Genomic DNA, 10000 nt, shown 5'->3' on the forward strand with positions numbered 1-10000 from the left:
AATACCCATGCAGTGTTAAAGTATATACTTCGATTTGAATAAAATAATGACGTTAAAGGTCCACAGAATCAGTTTTTTTTTTCTTGATCTGTTGATATTGATTTTAAGTAAAAAACAAAAACTAACTGAACGTAGTGTATGATTCTAATAATTTTTTGAGGTGTTAAAGTTTAAAAAAACAAAAAAAACCCCAAACTGGCAGGTACCACCTCTAAAAATTCCAGAAAACCACCATGGTCATTGCGTCATCTGCGTGACGTAATCGTAGGAACGATCGTCTCGGCACACAAAGGATCATGGCTGTATAACTCGCTTCAGACACGGCAGAAAATGAAGTTGACGAATAATTTTCTGATCAAGAATCCTCAGATTATGATGATAGTTAAAATCATGATGTCGAAGGTGCTGTCATACTGTACATGTATGAACCCGAAGTGGAAATTGGGGATGACATCGGTTATGAAATACCTAGTGTTTACAACAATAGGGACGACGTCGAAGAAAAAAACACTTGCTAATAACTAGTAAATCATAGAGCAAGAACGTGGTAAATGAATAGAACAATCTCATTTGCAAATGAAAGCAATTGAACATATTGTTATGGTTGTGGGGGGAGATGGAGGAATTTCAGTGAAGTTAAGATTGAATAGAGTTGCTTGGTCCATGGATGTGTAAGAGACATCTCGATGCAAGTTAAGTAGGGAGACCGAGCTGAAGTGGTACGAGTCACCACACGGGGGGGGGGGGGGTGGTGCGGTGTTAATTAGATGGGGATAAGGATAATTTCCCACCAGTATGTAAATGCCTCTTGTGACCTTCCCCTACATTTTTATCCCCCGCCAACCAACGAAGTTGGCGGGGGATATAGAAATGGGTTCCGTCTGTCACATTTCGTTTCCGGAGCTAAACTACAAATCCCCTCAAGATATTGTTGTGGTTGAGGAAATTCGCAAACCACCATTCAGGTCCTGTAGGTGAGATATCTCTGTAAGTACATGTGTAGTTAGCCCAAACCCGTTGTTAAGAGGGAATAAATGTGATTCATTCGGGCTGCGACCCTTTAAGATAGCCGTTTTTCTGTTCTATCTTTATTTTGAGCCAACCACGTCTCAACCGCCATCACACAACCACCAACCGCAACGCCGCTTCACAACAACAACGCCAACAGCCACGACCTTTACCTTCACAGCACACCATCCCGCAACCATCGCATCACCGCCATTCCAAGCATCACCGTGGCCAGGGACCGCCACTTTAGACCCTCCACCACCTTCGCCTCTCCTTCTGCGGCCATTCCCGCACTACTTGTGAACGCCGAGCGTCAGGCTGTCCTGGCCTCGTGCGGGACGCGCTAAGCCGCGGGTGCAAAAAGCGGCCTTTCCGAGGAGAAGTCGGATCAGGAATGATACACGCCCACTTCTGATCCGTCCTATCAGCAAGCGCGGGGCGATTTGGCCCCGCCTCCAGGCGCGTCAGAGTAGAATCGATATATGCAAATTCGAGGATCAGGGGAGGTTCACGCCCACTTTTCCTCCATCCAATGGGCGAGCGTGGCTCCGCCCTCGAGCTCATCCTGATCCGGAAATTTGCATATGGGTTCTCCTGCCGTACTATAAAGCGCCGAGCGCGGGGCGAATTCAGTCAGTTTTTGGCTCGGGCGAGTTGGAGAAGTGTGGCAGCGGCAGAGAGTTTTGGGCTCAGGCGAGTTGGAGAAGTGTGGCAGCGGCAGAGTGTGGCAGCAGCAGTCAAGACGGGTCTGGAGGAGAGTCAGTCTGTCGGAGTTCGGAGTCTGTCGGGGAGCTGCAGAGAGGGGAAGCCGGGAGCGCGGTCGAGGTCGCAGTGGAGTCGCTCGTCGCGGGACCCAAGTAAGCCAGCTATCCTCTTTCCCCAGAGCATCAACAATTCCCCCGTTTTTCCCCCCCGCGCTGAGATAGTGCGGAAAGGGGGCCCCGTTTCCATCCCATTCCAAGCAGTGCCAACGAAACCCGCGGAGGAGCGCGGAGTCGGGGCACCGCCGCCACATTTGCAGCTCATCACAAGACCGGTAGGCTCCACCCGGTCTCGCGCCCACAGGCCCCGTCTGTCCCCTTGTCGTTGAGGGTGGCCCTTTTCTTTTGCTTTTGAGTATATGTGTTGTCGGCGCCGTCTGTAAAGTAAAACTGTGTAAGTGTTGCCGTGTGCTCGCGTAGTCGGTAGTAGATCTGCATTGTTGTGTTTCTTTTGTTGCAATTGCTTTTGGTGCATAATTGTTGTAATTGTATATGTGTGCTTTCCGTGTGCCGCGGAATAAATGTGCCTTATGTTGAACTGTTTTTCCCGTTTCGCTTCGTCTTTTCTTTAATTGAATCTCCATCTTACTTCACGTAAAGGGTTGGTAGTGGGCTAAATACGCCCGATAATTAATCGGAACCGTCGAGGTTGACGATAACACCGCTCGGTTATCCCGATAGTACAGAACGGGTCGCTTAAAGTGGCCCGTGTCCAGAGTCGACCTGCGGCGAGGTGCGATCGCCCGGTCTACCCTCCGTGTGGGTACTTAGGTAGCTCGAATTTGGCGAACAACCCTATCCCACGCGGGGGGCCGATTGGCACGATCGTGGTGAGGCCGAAAGGCCCACCCGTGACTAGTTCCCGGCGTTAGTCCGAGAGGGTCACGACAGAATTGTCCGTCCGGTGGGCGACGTGCCGCGATTCGAGTTACGTGGCCGCTCGCACGCCGGCGGGTGCGAATTCGCAACAATATATTTACGAAATTTGGTACACATCAAGCAAGTGGTGAACTGGTGCCTTTTGGTATTTTCTAATTGATAGGTCACATGGTTTGGCAGCCATGTTGGATTCAATAAAAATATTAAATGTTTTCTCTGGAATCACATAACCTAACGAAGCGAAAATTCGCAACTATCATCTTCCATCATGTCTGCATACATAGTAAAAATTATGACGTCACAAGTCACATGGTTTGGCAGCCATCTTGGATAGAAAAACACCTCATCCGATTTACACGAAACTTCACACACGTATTCCACTGGAGGATTGGAAGCAGAATGTAAATTTATGATGTCATGTCACATGGTTCGTCAGCCATGTTGGATTGAAAATTAATAAATTTTAAAAATCTTCTTCTCCAGAACTGCTGGACAGATCAAGAGGAAACTTCACATACATATTGCACACGCTTTGGGAATACAAGTTTGTTAATCCTCATTTACTATGACGGTGAATATCAAAGACTGTCTTCAACGGATGCTAGTTAACCCTGAATTACACTGGACTAAAAACTCAGTGGTGAAGAATCACTTGAAAAAAAACTCAGATGCGGATTCGGATCTGAACAAAAACTAGATCAATTCTTCCTTGTTGCACACCCAACGCGTCCACCTAGTTTCATCCCAATCCATCCACAACTTTGAGATATCACGCAATGTCGTTTTTAGCCGCATCTCACAATGTTGAAGAATCAGTGAAAAATTAAATAATTCTCGTATCTGGATCCATATTCGGATCCTCACCAAAATTAAGAATTGCTGTCCTTGGCCAGTCAACTGCATGCACAAACAAAAAAATTCAGAATGACTGTTTGAAAACTGTGGCCAAAAATTGACAAAAAAAAAATTGTGAGTCGGCCGACTCAGACGCAGCTGGACCCTCCGCGCAAGGCAAGCGTGAGAGCCCGTCGCAGTTTGCATGCTTTTCGGTGCTCCGGAACTGAATATCATAATTGTACGCAGCAAGAAACAGACACCACCGCTGTATCCGCGCGGCCGCTACCACCGGTACCCCGCGTTCCGGTCTCAGGATGAATTGAAGTGGTTTGTGATCCGTCTGCAAAGTGAAATGCCGCCCCAGCAGGTATTGATGAAACCTCCGCACACCCCAGACGAGGCTTAGAGCCTCGCGCTCGATCTGGGCATATTCCCGCTCTGCTGCGGACATGGTCCGGGATGCAAAACAAACAGGCCGCTCGGAACCATCGTCCATCCTGTGGGAGAGCACTGCCCCAATGCCATATGCAGAGCTGTCGCATGCTAATAAGAGCGGACGCGCAGGCTCGTAGTGCACGAGGACCGTATCCTCTGTAAGCAGCCGCTTGACGTGGTCGAACGCCGCCTGGTGTGCAGGCCCCCAGGCCCAGCGCTCGTCCTTCCTGAGCAACCACGTTAACGGCGCAAGCTGTGAGCTGAGCCCAGGCATGAACCTCTGGTAATACTGGGCCATACCAATGAACGAGGGCAGCTGCGTCTTGTCGCGAGGCAGTGGCATGTGCTGAATCGCCTCCACCTTCCGAGGGCCTTTCAATAGCCCCTCTGGCGTGCCCGAGGTATTCCAAGCGCTGCTTGAAGAACGCGCACTTGTCTCTGTTCAAGCGCAGGCCACACACTTCTAGCTTCGGCAGCACTTGGGCAATGTTCGCAAGATGCTCGTCCGCCGTTTTCCCCGCAATGAGCACATCGTCCAGGTAGGTTTGAGCAGGCAGGCCAATGCAAACCTGCTCCATGGCTTTCTGCCACAAGGCCGGGGCTGAAGCAATTCCAAAACAGAGTCGGGAATATCGATAGAGCCCTTGACACGTGTTGATTGTCAAAAGGTCGCTACTCCCAGGATCCATCGGCAGGTGAAATATGCATCACGCAGATCAAGCTTCGTGAAGTATTGACTCCCCGCCAATCGTGCATATATTTCATCGATTGACGGCAGTGGATATTGCTCCACGCTGAGCCCCGGGTTAACCGTGGACTTGAAGTCCCCGCACAATCGGACGTCTCTGTTCCGTTTCAGCAGCGTGACGACCAGGGTGGCCCAATCTGAGTACGACACCCGTTCGATCACTCCACAGGCCTCCAGCCTATCCAGTTCACCCTTGACCTTGTCCCGCAGGCCATACGGCACCGGTCGTGGTTTCCAAAAACGAGGAACCACCCCTCCTTCAGGAAGAGCTTTGCCTCCATGCCCTTTAGTTTCCCAAGGTCGTCGCAAAACAAACCTTGATGTCTTTGCAGAATCTTCTCCAACCGATCCTCCCATCGGCTCGGCACGGGTTGCACAAGGTGAACGGCGGCCCAGTCTAGCCTGATGCGGGTCAGCCAGTCTCGGCTGAGGAGAGACGGACCCCTCCCCCGCACGACGTACAACGGATGCGCGGCGACCTGGCCTTGGTATCGCACAGACACGTCTGCCATCCCGACTGGCGTTATCTTCTCCCGGGTGTACGTGAACAGTGTGAGGTCGGACCTGATAAGCTTCAGGTCGTTGAGTCTACGTGCGGTCTGTTCGCCGATGATCGACACCGCCGCACCCGTATCAACCTGAAACGTGATCGGCGTGTTGTTCACTTTGACTTCCACCGGCATCGGGCGCGCCGCCGCAGGGCCAATTGAAAACAGGCCCATCAATGGCTGCCGGCTTCGCCCCGGGTCGCCGAGGTCACCTCGCACCTCACCGCCCCTGACCTCAACGGTGGCCAACACCCCTCGGCACACACGCTTCAGATGATCCACCTTGTAACAACGTAAACACACGGCGTTTTTAAACGGGCACACACGGCGCAGGTGTCGACCTCCGCATCCCAAACACGTCCGCGGGGTCACCTCACCGCTCGTGCGGCGACGTCAGGCTCCGACCCACACCGAAGGTCGTGCGTGCGTCCCGGGGCGCTCGCGACACCGCGTGGGCCCCCGGGCCATCCGGCATGCTGTGGCCGGTGATGGCCCGAACATCTCCGAGAGTCTGCTCGACAGCTGTAGCAGTGTCGACCGCCGAGGTAAATGTAATTGCTTCACCCTTCAGCCCTAGAACCGCCGAAACCATTTTCGCATCTTGCAACCCAGAAATAAAACGATCTCTGAGCAGAGCTGGACGCTCCTCTGCCGTGAACTTGCAGGCCACGGAAGAATGCTTCATCCGCGCCACGAAATCAGTGACGCGCTCCCCTGTACCTTTCATGAGGCAATCAAACTGGTATCGAGCCAGCTGTAATGACTTCTCCGGCGCCATGTGTGCTTTCATCTCCTGCACAATGTCCCGAAACAACAGCCCGTCATCACTGGGCTTGTCTGGTGCCACCAAATCACTCAGCAGTCGATAATGCTCCGCCGACAGCGAGGCGAGCAAGATCGACTTCTGTTTGCTCTTGTCGACCACATCATTCGCATGGAAATAGCACCCCAATTGTTCCGAAAACAATTCGAAGTAGTCTCCGACGAAAACGGGCACTTGTCCGTGCGCCGCGACTCGATCAACCATCTCGTCAGCCAACTGTGGTGTCCGAGGTGCAGCAGAACATGGAGGGCGAGAGCGTAGCAGTAACTTCGCTTTATTCCGCGTCCGAATGTACATCACTGCCACCCCAAGCGGGCGAGTCATGATATACGAAAACCCAATCACGTGATACAGCACAGCCATCACCCTCCAGAATCACGTGGTGTAATTGACATTGGTAGCTTCTTCAGTTCTCGAGTTATAACTTTTTTTTGGATGGTTGACCTCACGGTGTCCTTGACCTTTAACCGATTTTGACCAAAATCTAATCAGCGCTTGCCATCACACTCCTGAATCATGTGGTGTAATTTGTCATTGGTAGCTTCTTCCGTTCGAGTTATCGTGCCTACAAACACACAAACACACAAGCAGAGTCCGGAAGTGATCAATATACTTACGAAATCTAAAGATTTCGTAAGTAATAAATGACAGTGGGGATTTGATTACAGCTGCATTCATTCCGATCCATCACCACCACCTCGTGTCACTCTTTCCTTCACTCATTACAGCTGCTACGGATAATCACCTGCAAACGCCATCTGCAGTGAATACCATGTTTTAGTCAATACCTCTGCCAGCCACTCCTCCCATGTCCAATTAAAAATAAATAAATTAAGCCAAAGCATCTTCTACCATTGCTGGCCCAGCGAACAGTTATGTATCTTGCACTCCAGTCGGATTGCTTGGCATTACAACAGCCAATTTGTGCAACCACACTTTGCAGCCATAATGGTAAGAGTATCAACTCAGACGGTGAGTGTAGCAATTTGAGTCCAACCCCTGACAGAGTATTCAAAAGACTAAAAATAGGAAATGTTGCTTCCTTGTTGCTTCTTCTTCTTCTTTCGGCTCGCTCCAGTTAGGGGTCGCCACAGCGGATCAACAGTCTCCATTTCGCTCTATCCTCCACATCTTCCATTGACGCTCCAACCACCCGCATGTCCGCCCTCACCGTATCCATGAACCTCTTCTTTGGCCTTCCTCTTCTCCTCCTGCCTGGCGGCTCCATCTTCAACATCCTTCTCCCGTTATACTCCGCTTCTCTCCTGAGCACATGTCCAAACCATCTCAATCTCGCCTCTCTCACTTTGTCTCCAAACCGTCCTACCTGCGCTGTCCCTCTAATATACTCATTCCTTATCCTGTCCATCTGAGTCACTCCCAACGAGAATCGCAGCATCTTTAACTCTGCCACCTCCAGCTCCACTTCCTGTCTTTTTGTCAGCGCCACCTCCTCCAAAACATACAACATAGCTCGTCTCACTACCGTCTTATATACTTTCCCCTTGACTCTTGCAGGTACCCTTCTGTCACAAATCACTCCATCCTGCCTGCACTCTCTTTTTCACTTCTCTCCCACACTCTCCGTTACTTTGGACAGTTGATCCCAAGTATTTAAACCCATCCACCTTCCCCACCTCAACTCCTTGCAACCGCACCATACCACCACCCTCCCTCTCATTTACGCACATGTACTCAGTCTTACTCCGACTGACTATCATTCCCCTTCTCTCCAGTGCATACCTCCACCTCTCGAGGCTCGCCTCAGCCTGCTCCCTACAGATCATGATGTCATCCGCGAACATCATAGTCCATGGAGACGCCAATCTGATCTCGTCCGTCAACCTGTCCATCACCATTGCAAACAGGAAAGGGCTTAGAGTCGATCCTTGGTGCAATCCCACTTTTACCTTAAACCGGTCCGTCATTCCTACCGCACACCTCACCGCTGTCACACTGTCCTCATACATATCCTGCACGATCCTCACATACTTCTCCACCACTCCCGACTTCCTCATACAATGCCACAACTCCTCTCTTGGCACCCTATCATAAGCTTTCTCGAAATCCACAAACACACAATGAAACTCCTTCTGGCCTTCCCTATACTTCTCCATCAACATTCTCAAAGCAAACATTGCATCAGTGGTGCTCTTTCCTGGCATAAACCCATATTGCTGCTCACAGATAGTCACCTCTCCTCTCAACCGAGCTTCCACTCCTCTTTCCCACAACTTCATGGTGTGGCTTAACAACTTTATCCCTCTGTAATTTCCACAGCTCTGCACATCGCCCTTATCCTTGAAAATCGGAACCAGTACACTTAATCTCCACTCCTCCGGCATCCTCTCACTTTCCAAGATTTCATTAAAAAATCTGGTTCACAACCCCACTGCCATCTCTCCTAAGCACTTCCATGCCTCCACTGGTATACCATCTGGGCCAACCGCCTTTCCACTTTTCATCTTCTTCATAGCAGTCCTCACTTCATCCTTACTGATCCACCCCACTTCCTGATTCACTATCTCCACCTCTTCCAACCTTCTCTCTCTCATTTTCTTCATTCATCAGCTCCTCAAAGTACTCCATCCACCTTCTCAACACACTCTCCTCGCTCGTCAGCACATTCCCATTTGCGTCCTTTATCACCCGAACCTGCAGCACATCCTTCCCAGCTCGGTCCCTCTGTCTTGCCAATCGGTAAAAATCCTTTTCCCCTTTTTTTGTATCCAACTTCTCATGCAACTCGTCATATGCCTTTTCCTTGGCCTTTGCCACCTCTCTTTTTGCCTTTCGCCGCCACTCCTTGTACTCCTGCCTACTTTCTTCATCTCTCTGACTATCCCACTTCTTTTTCACCAACCCCTTCTTCCTTATACTTTCCTGTACTTCCTCATTCTACCACCAGGTCTCCTTATCTTCCTTCCTCTGTCCAGATGTCACACCAAGTACCTTCCTAGCTATCTCCCTCACAACTTCTGCTGTCATTGCCCAATCATCCCACCATCCAACGCCTGTCTCACCTCCTCCCTAAATTTCACGCAACAGTCTTCCTCCTTCAGCTTCCACCATCTGGTGCTTCGTTCAGCCCTCACTCTCTTACTCAACCTCACCTCTAAAGTCATCCTACAGACCACCAATCGATGCTGTCGAGCTACACTCTCCCCTGCCACCACCTTACAATCACTAATCTCTTTCAGGTTGCATCTCCTGCTTAAGATGTAATCCACCTGTGTGCACTTTCCTCCACTCTTGTATGTCACCCTGTGTTCCTCCTTCTTCTTGAAATACGTATTTATCACTGCCATTTCCATTCTTTTTGCAAACTCTACCACCATTTGCCCTTCCACATTTCTCTTGTTGAGACCGTACCTACCCATCACCTCCTCATCCTCTTTATTCCCTTCCCCAAAATGCCCATTGAAATCTGCTCCAATCACCACTCTTTCATCCTTGGATACACTCTCCACCACTTCATCTAACTCACTCCAAAAATCTTCTTTATACTCCATCTCACACCCCATATGTGGGGCATATGCACTGATAACATTCATCATCACCCCTTCAATTTCCAACTTCACACTCATCACTCGGTCAGACACTCCTCACCTCCAATACCCACTTGACATCATCTTCCTTCAGGATTACCCCGACACCATTTCTCCTCCCATCCACACCATGGTAGAACAGTTTGAAATCACCTCCAATGCTCCTCACCTTACTCCCCATCCACTTGGTCTCTTGTACACACAGTATGTCCACCTTTCTTCTCTCCATCATATCAGCCAACTCTCGCCCTTTGCCAGTCATCGTCCCAACATTCAGAGTTCCAACTCTCACCTGCACACTTCTACCCTTCCCCCTCTCCCACTGCCTCCGGACTCGCCTTCCCAGTCTCCTTCTCCTCCTTCGCCCAGCAGTAGCACAATTTCCACTAGTACCCAGCTGACCACCGGTACCG

The 10000-nt window shown here is 50.3% G+C and overlaps 1 protein-coding gene across 2 annotated transcripts in view; it reads right to left on the minus strand.

Annotated features, from left to right (window-relative positions):
* CLEC16A (C-type lectin domain containing 16A) overlaps positions 1-10000 on the minus strand; it is a 73945-nt gene that overhangs the window by 41181 nt on the left and 22764 nt on the right. The gene's annotated exons all lie outside the window — the stretch shown is intronic.

The sequence above is a fragment of the Eptatretus burgeri genome, chromosome 8 (assembly GCF_056783735.1).
Source record: "Eptatretus burgeri isolate ZD-2024b chromosome 8, Ebu_testis_v1, whole genome shotgun sequence".
Taxonomy (NCBI): domain Eukaryota; kingdom Metazoa; phylum Chordata; class Myxini; order Myxiniformes; family Myxinidae; genus Eptatretus; species Eptatretus burgeri.